Below are 11462 nucleotides of genomic sequence, written 5' to 3' on the forward strand. Positions count from 1 at the left end.
AAGGATCTCTTGGGACATAGATAATAGGGACCCCTCTACCCTCTATCCAACTCCCCACTATCTTAATATCCAATATCTATTAAACTATTTGACCACAGTCAGATATCAGCAAAGAGGAATTATTCAAAGGAGCTTGGAGGAAGCAACTCACTGAGGCTACTGATCAGCCCTAGCGGAGTGCTGATATAGACCCCTCCCCAGCTGAGACACCAGATTTGGGGGAGGATTATCTCCCTGGCTGGTTTATGCACAGGAATTTGGGGGTACCTTTTCCATCAGCAGATTGAGGAGACTTTCCTTCAACTCCCCATCACATATTTATCACCAGGGAACCACATATTCCTAAGTAGCATCCCTTGTATCACGACTCAGGAAGAGTGAGAGTGAACATAGTAGGGCTCTATCCACCTAGACTTCTACCCTACTTTGCCTCACCTGTTCACAAATTGTAGCCTCCTCTAGCTCCTCCAGACCATCAAATACCATCCCCAAGATAATCCTTGCACTGTTCATTCTCCCCCTCTCAACCTGAGAAGACCTTAATCTTTCATCCAATTAGAAATTGTTTCCTTTTAATGAATTGGTCTTATTTGAATAATTATTTTTAATGTATAAATATTTATCATCCCCTGTATTCAGGGTTAACTGAGCAAGGGACCTGGTCCCAATTTGTTAGGCAATTAACATGCATTCTTTAATAAACAAATATGCTCAGAAGAGCCAACTTTCCCCCCCCCTCAGTTATTTCCCATCTTTTGCCCATTACAATATCAGAGAAGGAATTTGATAGAACTGCTTCTTTTCCTAGTTTTTCAAGCAGTTTATGTAACATTGGAATTAATTGTTCTTTGAATGTTTCATAGCATTCACTTATAAATCCATCTCATCCTTTTTTTGGGAGAGGGAATTCATTTATAACTTGTCTAACTTATTTTTCCTAAGATTGGGTTATGTTAGTCCTCCATTTCATGTCATCTTAATCTGGGTATTTTATATTTTTATAGATATTCTTCTATTTTGTTTTATTTTTATTTTTATTTATTATGAGTTGTATTGGCATATAATTGGGCAAAGTTGTTCCTAGTAATTTCTCCTTTTTTCTTCTTTTTTGGTTATTCATCTTTTTTCCTTTTTATATTGGAATTGGGTTTTCTTCTTTCTTTCTTTTATATTAAATTAGTTAATGGTTTTGTTTTATCTATTTGTAACCTGAGGCTGAAAGCTCATTTGCATAACTCACTCAATCCTCCATGCCACAAATAGTGAAAGCAAGGGGGGTGGAAAGTAATCCTGGGTTTGGGGCTTTCAGCTTTGAGAAAGAAAGAATTGCAGATTATTTTCAGGTTCCTGAAAGAAGAGAAAGACTGATAAGAAAACAACATGTAGAAGACCTGATACCTCCATCATATACCTATCTTTAATTTATTACACTAGATACTTTGGGGAATTTCTGGATGAGATTCTCTCTCTCTCTCTCTCTCTCTCTCTCTCTCTCTCTCTCTCTCTCTCTATATATATATATATATATATATATATATATATATATATATATATGCCTCTCTGAAAAACAGCTCAAGACAGACCCATGTGGACACACAGAGTCTCTACATGGACACTACACATCAACTTTTGTATTTTTTTTAAAACCCTTACCTTCCATCTTGGAGTCAATACTGTGTATTGGCTCCAAGGCAGAAGAGTGGTAGGTGCTAGACAATGGGGGTTAAGTGACTTGCCCAGGGTCACACAGCTGGGAAGTGCCTGAGGCCAGATTTGAACCTTGGAACTTCCATCTCTAGGCCTGGCTTTCAATCCACTGAGCTACCCAGCTGCCCCCTTTGCATTTTTTTTTTAAAAGCTCTTATTCATTCAATGGAATTTTTTCTTTTTGTTTAAGGTTTTATTAATCTCTTCTTTGACTTTAAAGATTTCTATTTTGGTATTTAATCAGATATTCTTAATTTGTTGGTTTCTTAGTTTTCTAAATTGCATACCTGATTAATTTATCTGCTTTTCTTTATTTTATAGATGAAAGTACCATCAAGCTAGCCAGAAGAAGAGAATGACTCCAAAATATCTATAAGCAAAGAGAAAATCACAGCTTGGGTACAAATTCAACTAGAATTCCTAGAAGAAAAGAAGCAAAAAAAATTTTTTTTAAGTTTAAAATGTTTTTATAAATTAAATGAAAGTGCTGAAGCAATAGTAATAAGATGAGAAATAATTAAAGGAATAAATATTCCTAAAGAAAACATCAAATATTCTTAATTGCTCATGATATATGTGTAGTTAGAACATCCTAGGGAATCAATAAAAATTCTTGACAATAGCTTTATCAACATTGTAGCCTACAAAATAAGCCTTCAAAATTCAACTGCATTTTTTACATAATAATAACAAAATCCAAGAGGCAAAAATAGAGAAATCTCATTCCAAATAACTATGAAATGCAGGAATTTTCTGGAGATCAAGCTACCGAAGCACTCAAAATATATGTTTATATCCAATTACAAAGTACTCCTTTAAAAAATGAAGAACTTTAAGAGCTGAAGGAATATTCAATGCCTGTAGCTGAGCTCTTCCAATGTAATCAAAATGAAAATGGTACCAAAATTGTTCACAGTTTTAATTCTATATAAATCAAAACATTAAAGGGATGCTTTGCTGAACTTACTAAAATAATAAAATTCATTTGGAAAAATGAAAGATCTAAAACATCGAGGGAAATGGTGAAAAGTGGTAGAGAAGAAGTAAAAAATGCACTGCCAAACCTCAAACTATATTATAAATCAGCAGTAACCAAAACCATCTGGCATTGGTTTAAAAATAGAAAGGTAGATCAAGGGAACAGACCAAAGATAAGAGAGTATCAGAAACAATGTAACTCAGTAACCCAGTATTAGATCAACCAGAAAACATAAATTACTTATGAAAGAACTCCCTTATTTGATATTTTAAAAATTGCAGGAAAACTGAAAAAAACATCTTGCAGAAATGAGGCGTAGGGGGCAGCTGGGTAGTATAAACCTTAAAATTTCTTAGACTTATAAATGTTGGAAATTTCACCATTGGGAAATTTCATACTTGAAAAATTTCCTATTGATAGTGGGTCTTGGCTATTGGAATGTGAACCCCATTGGCATGGGAGGTTCCTCCTCCTCCCTTCTTAAGATTACTTTAGGACAGAAACCTTTTGCTGAACAATGGAAAGGACTTTGACCTATGCTTAAGCACAGAACAGGAATTTCTTTGAGTCATGATTGATTTTAGAATTGATACAATGGAGATACTTGGAATGACAGAATCAGGTCTTGGAAATTGCAATCTCCACCCTACTCAGTCCTAACAGGATTTAGGAAGGGCTGCAGCCTAGATCAAAATTTAATTATTCCAATCTCTACCCTACTCAGGGTAACAGGATTTAGGAAGGGCTGTAGCAAAAGATCAAGATTTAATTATTTGAGAATATGACCTTCAACAGACATGTGCAAAGCCACAGACCTCTGGGCGGTCCTGGGTTAAGCTAGAGTCACCATTGGCACAGGGAAAATGATGGACAGTGATTGGTAGATGTGAGAACTATGGGGAGGGAACTTGGATGGTTTCCTTAAAGATAGAGGGGTCTGAGGACTGAGGGGGTGGTGGGAGAGTTTTGGCTCTGAGTGGTTGGAGAGGTGCTCTGAGAAGCTTGCTCTGAAGGAAGCTGGAGGTGGAGGCCCTGGAGACTGTTTCTCCATTTTGGTCACATGAGTAATAGGGACTGATCTCCTTTCTTTGCCCCAGCTATCTAAGGGCTTGGGCCTTTTGGCCCAGCCTAAACAGAAGGGGTATTTAAGCCCTATTCCCTTCTCTCCCCTTTCTCTCTCCCTCTCTCTCTCTATCTCTAATTCCTTTCTTCCTCCTGTTTGTAATTAAACTCCATAAAAGTTTGACTGCTGACTTGAGTTTTCATTTAGGAATTACATAGCTGAATTCCTTGGCGACCTTAAATTAATATATATCAGTCTTTTAAAGTGATTTCCTTGTCACAGTGGATTGAGAGCCAGGCCTAGACATGGGAGGTCCTAGGTTCCAATATGGCCTCAGACATTTCCTAGCTGTATGGCCCTGGGCAAGTCACTTGACCCCCATTGCCTAGTCCTTACCACTCTTCTGCCTTGGAGCCAATACACAGTATTGACTCCAAGATGGAAAGTAAGGATTAAAAAAAAAAAGAAATGAGGCGTAAACCAACACCTTACATTCTAAATATTTTCCACAATAATTCTAAATGGGTATACTATTAAGTGGATCATACTATTAAATAATTACAAAACAAGTAGACAATATTCCTTTCAAGATATGGATAAGAGATATATTCATAACCAAATAAGGCATAGAAATAATTATAGGAAACAAAATAGATAATTTTGTTTACATGGAACTGAAAACCTTCTGACAAGGTATATAACAAACAAGATACATAAACAAGTAACAGATATATATTCACAGATATATATCATTAAAAAAAAACATTCCCCAATAGGTAAGTGGTCAAAGGATATAAACAAATGGTTCATAAAAAAAGAACAGCAAATTATATGAAAGAATGCACCAAATCATTTACAATAAGATAAATGCAAATCAAAACAACTCTGAGGTTTTACCTTAGACCCTGAAAATTGGCAGAAAAGACAAAATATAGGTATAATCAATGTTAGAGGGGTTATGAGAAGAAAGGGACACTGGTGGGTTGTTAATGGAAGTTTGAATCAGTATAATCATTTTGGAAATCAGTTTGAAATTATTTGCAAGGAATTTTCTGAAGTCATTTTTCTGAAGAAAAAGTGATTAAAATGTCCATATTCTGTTACCTAGAGATTCTAACACCCCAAGGAGTCATTCATAAGAAGAAAGTCCCTACACACATTAAAATATTTATAGCAGCACTTTTTGTGATAACAAAGAATAAAAAAAATAAAGTAGATCCCCACTTATTGGGTAAATCATTAAACAAATTATAGTACATGAATGTGATGGAATATTACTATGCTGGAAGAAATTATGAAGGTAATGAATACAGAGATGCCTGGGGAAATCTTACATGAACTGATAGAGATTAGAGTAAGCAGAACTGAGAAAAAATGCTATACAATAGCTATAATAATATAAACAGAAAGAATAACCACAACAACTAAAAGCAAATATTTCAAAATTATAAAGAACATGCATTGCTTGAAATAAGAGAGATGAGAAGACTCCATCCCCACAAGTGTACATATTGCACATATATTTAGACTTTTTCAAAGTGTATAATTATTGTAAAATCCTAGGTTTAAGATTTTTAAAAGCAATTTTAGGAAGAGAAAATCACCAACACCTCAAATCAAGAAAGTGGATCTTTTGACGAAGATGCCATAAGGATGCCTACAGAAACCACACACTATATCAAGAGATCCAGAATGAACTTTGGGACATAATGAACTGAATGGAAAGGGGTTGAACCAATCATTTATTCTGAATGTAAACTCTTATGCCAAAGGGAAGTGCCCCCAACTGACTTTTTGTCAATGTGTTCCCTCTCTATCTCAGGTCATGGCCCTGAGGGGAGCTGGTGGGGTGGCCAAGCTGAGACCATAGCTGTATAAAAGAGGCTTTTTCTCTCTATCTCTATCCAAGTAACTAATAAACTTTATGAAAAATAAGGATCAGAGTTCCAATTTTATTTCTTACACAAAGTGTTGATCAGTTAGGTTAATTTTTTTTCCTTTTTTCTTGACTTCAGAAAATACTATTTGCTACATAGGATGGCTCTTAGAGAAAAGAGAGAGTATAGTCAGAAAAACTATAGTGTTGTTTAGAAACAAAACATATCAATAAAATTTATTTATAAGAAAGAGATCATTGATAACATTTGAGAAGGCAGTTTTGGTTTTATGATGACATCAGAAGGCAGGAAGTAGCTAATATGCTTCATCAGTTCTCTCAAATCATGGGTGGTCATTACATTGATAAGATTTTTAAGTCTTTCAAAGTTATTTTTCTTTCTAGCTTATTCTAGTCACTCATCATAAATTAGAAAAGCAAAAAGAAATTGCCTGTCAGATCCATGGATAAAGAAAGAGAGCATAACTGACAATTTTGATCACATAAAATTTTAATTAGATTTTATGTATTAGATTACACAAAATTAGAATATAAATATGTTCCTCAGACACTTCCAGCTACGTGACCCGGGGCAAGTCTCTTGATCCCCATTGCCTAACCTTTACTGCTATTCTGCCTTGGAATCAATATATAGTATTGATTCTAAGACAGAAGGTATGAGTTAAAAAAAAAAGAATAGAAGTAGGTAAATAGGAAAAAAAATATCTCTGCAGCACATTTCTTTGATAAATGTATCATTTCTAAAATATAGGAAACCAATTCAAATTTATAAGAATAAGAAGCATTCTCCAATTGATAAATGGTCATATAGTAGGGGGCAGGTAGATGGCGCAGTGGATTGAGAACCAGACCTAGAGATAGGAGCTCATGGGTTCAAATTTGCTCTCAGGCACTCCCTAGCTGTGTGAACCTGGGCTAGCCATTTAACTCCTATTGCCTAGCCCTTACCGCTCTTCTGCCTTGGAATCAATATACAGTGTTGATTCTAAGACAGAAGGTAAAGGTTAAAAAAAATGATAAATGGTCACAGGTTATCTAGGCTGTTTTCCAAGAAAGTTATCCAAGTTATAAATAGCTATATGAAAAAATACTCTAACAAATGGAGAAATACAAATGAGTACCTGTATCCCCACCCACATATCCACCTTGTTATACATACCCATCAAATTGGTAATATTGACAAAAAGAGAAAATATAAAGAGCTGGAGGTGCTGTGGGAAAATAAATGCACTGTTGGTGGAGCTGAGAACTGACCCAGCTATTCTAGAAAGCAATTTTGAATTATTCCCCCAAAGCTATTAAACTATATATACCCTCTGACACAGTAATACCATTCCTAGGTCTATACCCTAAAGAGATCAAGGAAAGAAGAAAAGGGAAAAGGATCCATATATACAAAAAAATTATAGCAGCTCTTTTTTGTGGTAATAAAGAATTGGATACTGAGGGGGTGACCTTCGAATGGGAAATGGCTGATATATGAATGGGTTGAAATACTGTTGTGTTATAAGAAATGATGAAAGGGATAGTTTCAGAGAAACTTAGAAAGACATATATGAATTAAGTGAGCAGGAACAGGAGACAATTTATACAATAACAACATTATAAATCCAAACATCTTTGGAAGACTTAAGTATTCTGAGCAATACAGTGAATATCCTGGGAGCAGTTAGGTAGCTCAGTGAATTGAGAGTCAGACCCAGAGATGGAAGGGCATGGGTTCAAATATGGCTTCAGACACTTCCTAGCTGTGTGACTGCAGGCACTGCCTAGCCCTTACTACTTTTCTGCCCTGGAACCAAAACACAGTATTGATTCTAAGATGGAAAGTAAAGGTTTAAAAAAAAGTACAATGACCAACCAAAATTCCCAGAAGACTCATGATGAAACATGTTACCCATCAGTTAATAATAAAGGCGATGGACTCATTACAGATTGAGACTTGTTTTAAACATGACCAATGAAGGAATTTATTTATCTATACCTATATGTATAGATCTATCTATATATGATGACATGAAAAACATGAGTTTTATTTTTTCTTTTTCAATGTGTTTGGGATGGGTGAGAAGAAAAGTAGATGGATTTTTGTTCAATAAAAATTATTTTTTTTAAAGTTTTAAATGCTGTGCTAAAAAGTTCTGCTTGTTTCTTAATTCATATACATTTTCCCAGATTTTTCTGATTTCATGACTATTTGATAATTTCTCATAATACAATAGTACTCCATTATATTCATGTTATATAACTTTTTTCAACTATTTCCCATTTAATGGGAACCCTCTTATTTTCTAGTTCTTCATTATAACAAAAAGTGCTACCATAAATGTTTTCTGAATACTTGGTTATTTTCATTTATCTGTGGTTTCTTTGTGCTATAGGCATAGTGCTAGTATTATCTCAGTTAAAGATTATGTAAAATTTGGGTATAGAACCAAATTGCTTTCCAGAATGGCTAGACTTATTCACTGATCCACCTACAGTGCATTACTGTGCTTGTCTTCCCATATCTCCTCAAGAAATTTTAATTTCCTTTTTTTCCCCTTTCGTATGCCTCCAGGAACCTCATTATCATACAAGAATCAGCTTTGATAATCACTCAGTATTTTCTTTCCCTTTGATTGGAGGGTAAAAGGAAGATCCCACTCTCAAAATCTCCACTGAAGAATTTGCTCAGGCCATCCATTTCTTCATTTCCTACCCCAACTCTAAGGTTTGGGACTTTTCCATCATGCTTCCACTCAGATACTTTCTCCTCCCTCTTCATTTTCTGCATTATCTTCCCCACTAGATTGTAAGCTTCTTTAGAGTGGGATCTGTTCATATTTGTGTCCCAGTCCTTAGCACAGTGCCTCACACATAGTAGGCACTTAATAAATGTCTATGGGTTGACCGGCTGCCTTTTAAAATTATCTTTCTCATGTGGGCAAAGTAGAACATAAGTTAAAAGTAGCAACTTTGGAGAAAGAATTTCTGTGCATGTGTTGAATAGTGTATGCCTTCTTGTTGGTGGAATTGTGAATTGATCCAACCATTCTGGAGGGCAATTTGGAACTATACCCAACGGGCTATAAAACTGTGCATAGCTGTTATCCTGTAATATCACTGCTGGGTCTGTAGGCCAAAGAAAGAATTTTTAAAAGGAGGAAAAGACCTACTTGTACCAAAATATGTATAGCAGCTCTTTTTGTGGTGACAAAGAATTGGAAAATGAGGGGATGCCCTTCAATGGGCAAATGGCTGAACAAATTGTGGTATGTGTTGGTGATAGAATACTCTTGTGCTATAAGAAATGATGAACAGGATGATTTCAGAAACAGTTAGAAAGATCTGCCTGAAACTGCCTGAACTGATGCAGAATGAAATGAGCACAACTGGAAGAACATTGCACATAATAACAGCAACATTGTATAATGATTAACTGTAAAAACTTGGCTACTCTCAGCAGTGCAATGATCTGGGAAATCCTGAAAGAATTTAGGACAGGGAATGCTATCCATTTCCAGAGAAAGAAATATTGCAGTCAAATGGATGTGGACCAAAGCATAATATCTTTCACATCAGTGTATTTACGGTTTTAGTTTGAGGTTTTAGTTTGGTATGAGTGTGCTCTTATAATAATGACCAATATGGAAGTGTGTTTTGCATGATAATAAAAACAAAAAATAATTTTAAAAGAAAACATTTTAAAATAGTGTATACCTTAAAAGATGCATCTGGATGTTCTTTCAACCAGTCTAGTTTATAAACCTTCCATTCATTAGAGGAGTCTAGAGTTGTCCATTTTCTCAAAGAGCCTGTCACTATTGCTCCCTCAGGTTGGATTCCAAGCTTTACACGCTTCATAATGTCCTATATGCTGCTCCAAAACTACTGCAATTGTGGTGGGCCATCTAGTGGTTATCCCTAAGAGAAAGATCATTTCATTACCACAATTTAATTGCACTTTATTTTTAATGACCAATTAGGGAAAAGAGAGGGAAGAATGAGTTGAAAGAAAAGAGAGGAGAGTTTGGAAAAGGTGGGGCAGGAGGAGAGAGAATGACCTGATAAGATTGGAATGTGAAGAGGCAGTAATTTATGGACAGAAACTAGAATAAATAGTTAGATAAAGTGATAACTTTGGGAGAATAAAGATACATAATTATACTTAGTAGGGAGAAAAGAAAGCAACTCATTTGCAAACTATTGGAGAATGAGTGAATAAATTATGATTTATTCCTGTCTTATTAAATGTATTAACCTGGGCAAGTACCTTAATCTTTGCTTCCTCAAGTTCCTCATCTGTAAAATGGGAATAATAACAAACAGCATCTACCTCATGGGGTTGTTATGATGATCAAATGATGTAATATAGATAAAGCACTTTGTAAACCTTAAGTACTAGCTCTTATTATTATAATTTATTAGTGTGAAAGAATATTGCACCCATGGAAATGACAAATGTGAAAGAACATTACAAAAAAGCAGAAGAATCAGAAGATTTTACATGGAGAGATATAGGATTGAGAGAATAAGTCCAGTTGTTTTTGTTGTTGTTTGTTTGTTTTTAAGACTGGGGAAGACCTGTGTGTGTTTGTTGGCATCAGAGAATGAACCAGTAGCTAGAAGGAGACTGACTATTAGAGAAAATTGAAGATTGATTGTAACAGCAATCAACTGGAGAAAATGGAAGGAGATATCATTGTCAATTATTATTATTCCTCAAAAGAAATGAGTGAGGGGCAACTCGGTAGTACAGTGAGTAGAGTCTTAGGCCTAGAGACAGGAGGACTGGGTCCAGATCTGGCTTCAGATACTTCCCAGCTGTGTGTTCCTGGGCAAGTCCCTTAACCCCAAGATAGAGGACAAAGGTTTGGGTTTGGGTTTTTTTTTTTTTTAAGTAGATTTGAGCTGGCACAGCACATCCCTGTATATAACTCATCTTTTTATTTTTGTTTTAAGTTTTACTTTTTTTTATCTTAATAATGAGTTTTCTGAAGTTACATGATCCAAATTGTTTCTCTTCCTTTTTCCCTCCCCTTTCCTGGAAGCTGGCAAGCAGTTCAATCTGGGTAATACATGTATTATCACTTAAAACTGTTCCATATTATTCATTTTTGTAAGTGAATAATCCTATAAAACTAAAACTCTAAAACATATATTCAAATAAGCAAGCGATAAATCTTATGCTTCCATCTGCATTCTTATTATAATAGTTCTTTTCTCTGTAGGCGGATAGCTTCTGTATCATTGTATTGCTGTTAGTAGCAAAATCTCACATTTGATCACTCCACAATATTGCTGTCATTATGTACAATGTTCTCCTGGTTCTACTTATTTCACTCTGCATCAGTCCACGAAGGTCTTTCCAACGGTTTCTGAAATCATCCTCTTCATCATTCTTTACAGCATAATAATATTCCATCACCATCATATGCCACATTTTGTTCAACCATTCCCCAATTGAGGGGCATCCCTTTAATTTCCAATTCTTTATCACCACAAAGAGAGCAGCTATAAGTATTTTTGTACAAACAGGTCCTTTCCCATTTAAAAAAAAAAACTCGCTAGTAGTGGTATTGCTGGATCAAAGGGTATGCACACTTTTATAGCCCTTTTGGCAAAGTTCCAAATTACCCTCCAGAAAGACTGGATCAGTTCACAACTCTACCAGTAATGCATTAGTGTCTCAATTTTGGAGGGCAAGGGTTCAAAAATTTTTAAATTAAAATAAATTTAAAAAATTTTAATTTTTAAATATTTTTCCATGTTTTCATGATTCATTTTCTCCCCCCCCCCTTTTCCCCCCTCTCAGAGCTGACAAGTAATTCATC

General features: G+C 35.2%; 1 long non-coding RNA gene across 1 annotated transcript in view; it reads left to right on the plus strand.

The window, feature by feature from the left end:
- The window catches only part of LOC130458287 (uncharacterized), a 29081-nt gene extending 23416 nt beyond the window's left edge, over nucleotides 1-5665 (plus strand). The window contains exon 2 of the long non-coding RNA XR_008917408.1: nucleotides 2029-5665. This is a non-coding gene — a long non-coding RNA (uncharacterized LOC130458287). The remainder of the gene's footprint in view (nucleotides 1-2028) is intronic.
- Nucleotides 5666-11462: the final 5797 nt, after the last annotated feature.

Source organism: Monodelphis domestica, chromosome 3 (assembly GCF_027887165.1).
Source record: "Monodelphis domestica isolate mMonDom1 chromosome 3, mMonDom1.pri, whole genome shotgun sequence".
NCBI lineage: Eukaryota > Metazoa > Chordata > Mammalia > Didelphimorphia > Didelphidae > Monodelphis > Monodelphis domestica.